We start from the raw sequence: 4076 nt of genomic DNA, 5'->3' as shown, positions 1-4076 counted from the left end.
TGATAATCTGTGTCTCTGTGGTCAGCTACTCCATTTTATATTTCCTAGAAACCATACTGATTGGCTTACTAAAATAAAACTGAAAATATCTATGCAGCTGATAAACACATTGCATTCAATGCACCTTTTCTCATTAAAATAGTTTCATGTGCTTTATTTTTTATTATCATTGGAATTCTAAAATCGAATACTGAAACAGTACCAAAGTAAACCAATGCATGTATCACATTATAGTTATATATTACCATCAGGTAATAGTTTACAGTTAATTGAACAAGATCAAATGATATACAACACTTAAAAGTCCCATGTAATGAAGAAATAAAAAAACTAAATTCCACGTGCAGAATAAAATATACAAATAATCACAATAATACTCCCCCAATGTTAGCAGCTGCCGACAACACTCTTCCTCAAAGTGTTAAAATAGACAAACGATACACCATGGAGCGCATATACATAGGGGGGAAAATAAAATAAAACAATACTGTAATATGTAAACACCAAACCAAAAAATACCTGCAAATCCACATCAGAATACCTGCTGATCCCAGATCATTTCACCTTTTTCGCTATTGCACACTATTGATTTAGTTGTGCTACGTTGAACTGTGAGTGCATTTCAGCTTTATTTGACATCTTTTCTGTGGAAAATATTGCACTATTGCCGGTCCATTTGTTTATATAGATTTTTGAAGACATTAAACAGAATCTTTCGATTGAGATCTTTGATGAGCCCGTTTTGTTCAGCCCGCTTGTGAGTGGATTAGACATCATGTTTATCATTGTTTGGTGTTTACATATTACACTATTGTTTTATTTCCTTTTCCCCCCCTATGTATATGCGCACCATGGTGTATCGTAAGTCCCATGTAATGACCCACCGACCGCAGTACACATAGCACGCTCCCCACAATGTTCAACTGGTGGTAAATTGTGTGTCTCCCACCAGAAGCTTAGCTTATGAATATTATAATGCTGTAACAGCTAAATGTCACAGTTATAAAAACAATAATTATACTATCTAAGAAAAATTGCAAAAACGTGTTCCCTATACCATATGAAAATATAATAAAGTAGTTCATATACCTTATTACACGTAAAGACCAATGTTGATCATAGGAGCTTAAAGCATCTAAGGAGATAATCAAGACTTTCATTGCAACTAAATGAGTTTTTCTCTTGGGTAATTGAATTAACCTGTTTTTACTTAAAGTATGGGGATAATTATAATCTAAGCTATGCAAAATCAACATTTTATCAAATATGCAAAATTCAGGCACTATTCATTCTCATGGAACCACACCCCACAATATTAATATAAAGATATATCCTGTATTTTTTATCTCCTACATTCTTGCCGACTATGCCAAAATATATATAATCCAAAACAGAATATTCTACCACAACTATAGTTGCTCAAGATATCATTTATAGTTAAAACAAAATGTATAACATGTCTATATCATCTGTGCAGTACAAAATATAAAACAGAAACATTACCTTCAAAGTATGTGACAATATATCATAACATTGAATACAGTGTATTATTGATCAGTTATCAGATATGAATTACTGGTTTATGGATATAACGCACACATTATGAAACACATTGCATAAACATCTCATATTTGTGAAACTGAACCACTGTAGATAAACGGCATGTGTTCGTAGAATCCAATATTTCTACCATAGAACCAAACCAGTTAACGTTTTCCAATCCATTACAGCTACAAAAGTGGGAATGCATTAATTAGGGTAAAAAATCACTGCACCTAAAACAACAATTTAAAAGAAAGTTACTTAAATGTATCTTAAATTTGGAAATATCCCAAAAAATAATGTCAAATCAAACAAGAATATGTTAAAAATTACAGGCGTAAAACTGAATGCATTATTGCCATATTTTCCGGTTATAAACTCCAGTCTCATAAGCCGTTACATGCAATAATGAAATATAATATTTCTCCCACATCATAAAATTATTCTTAATATTTAAATACATAAAAATACCCCCTTTTTAACCGCTGCTTTTGCAAAGTTAAATCCAAAGTTAAGTGGAAATAATTTCCTTAAATTTAGGCAACTTTAAGAAATAATTATGAGCAATTCTTTTTTGTCTTTCCATAAACCTTTAAAGACAAACCTTATCACTACAATTCACTCCAATGGATTAAAGCCAATAAGGATTCTGGGTGTGACTTGTTTTAATTATGAGCTCAATCATGTAACACATATCTACAAATGTTTCCATTATTCACCACCAAGAGGCGCTCTTATATAAAGAGTAATTTTAGTGGTTGACCATCAATGAAACTCTTAAAGATTACATCAAGGGCCTTAAAACTTTACTCATCTATCAAAGATAATATCAGCCATCAAAGGATTTTGGGTAAGTTTTCCAGACATTCTGGAACTAGACATCCTATGGTATTTCAAATGCTACTATTTTAACTCTTTCCATGCACCAACTCTACTACCAACCATTGTGGAAGTATTTTTTTTTGTTGGTTTTTTTCCCCTCACACATTGCACTTCGGGTATAAATTTATAGCTTAACCCAAGCACAGGGAAGACAGCAAACTGTTTGGCGTTCAGGGTCTTGGCGGCAGATTACCCTATCTACTTTCCGAATAGCTGTGTCCCCATACCACCACAATGTTGGGTTGAGCAAGTCCAGAGCCAGGCTACCTAAACCGTTTACCCCTACTTTCCCGCTTAGAACTTACCTAGCTTAAGGCGCCATGAGGTGGTTAAGAGACCAAATAAAAGTGGATTTTGCTTCTTTCACAGCTGATATTAAAAAACAAAAACTGTCTGCGCTTCTTACCCTAATATAGTTGGCAACAAATATATAAACATAATATAAATGAGAGGTTTTGGTTATATGAATTGGCCAAAGCATAATTAAGCTCACCCGCCACGTCAAGGCACACTCTCAATAGGGTGAGAACCTACGCTCACCTCCTACATAGTGGGCACACAAAGCAGTTTATACTGCTACCAAAACCTTATTAATGTGTTGGGGGAGGTGCAATTAAACCTCCTCCCTATTAACCCCTGGACAGCAAGCTGCAACCAGACTAATGAGGAGCCAACAACCTCAAATATGTGCAAACAGGGAAAAGAAAAAATGTCGGTGCGCTAAGCTAGTCACAGGCTCAAATAATACAAATGTATAATACGAGACCTACCAAACAGGTGTAAGCATGCTGCAAAAACAGTGTATTGGCTGTACAATGTATACAAAAACCAAAAACTGTCTGCGCTTCTTACCCTAATATAGTTGGCAACAAATATATAAACATAATATAAATGAGAGGTTTTGGTTATATGAATTGGCCAAAGCATAATTAAGCTCACCCGCCACGTCAGGGCACACTCTCATATAACCAAAACCTCTCATTTATATTATGTTTATATATTTGTTGCCAAGGAACACAGGGGAAGGAGTGAGGAGCCGGAATCCTCGGACGCTTCTCCTTTAAGCAAGGATAGGACAACTTAACTGGGACATGGGAAGAGGAGAGAGGAACCGAAATCCTCAGATGATTCAAGGAAGAAGGGCAAAGGTATATATGAGACAGACGCACATAGTAACATAGTTCATAAGGTTGAAAAAAGACCAAAGTCCATCAAGTTCAACCTATATACATATTGTGTCCCTACTGTGTTGATCCAGAGGAAGGCAAAAAAACCCTTATGAAGCAGATGCCAATTGCCCCATACCAGGGGGGAAATTCCTTCCCGACTCCAAATATGGCCATCAGAATAAATCCCTGGATCGACGTTCTGTCCCTATTAATCTAATATCCATAACTTGTAATATTATTGCTTTCAAGAAACATGTCCAGGCTCCTTTTGAACTCTTTTATTGAGTTTACCATTACCACTTCCTCTGGCAGAGAGTTCCATAATCTCACCGCTCTTACTGTAAAGAACCCCCGTCTGTGCTGGTGTAGAAATCTTCTTTCCTCCAACCGTAGAGGATGTCCCCTTGTTATAGATACAGTCCTGGGTATAAATAGGTCCTGGGAGTGATCTCTGTACTGTCCCCTTATATATTTATACATAGT

The sequence above is a fragment of the Sceloporus occidentalis genome, unplaced genomic scaffold, assembly GCF_023333645.1.
Source record: "Sceloporus occidentalis isolate IW3139 unplaced genomic scaffold, rSceOcc1.0.p SCAF_70, whole genome shotgun sequence".
NCBI classification, from domain to species: Eukaryota; Metazoa; Chordata; class Lepidosauria; order Squamata; family Phrynosomatidae; genus Sceloporus; species Sceloporus occidentalis.
This window is presented reverse-complemented; position numbering follows the sequence as displayed.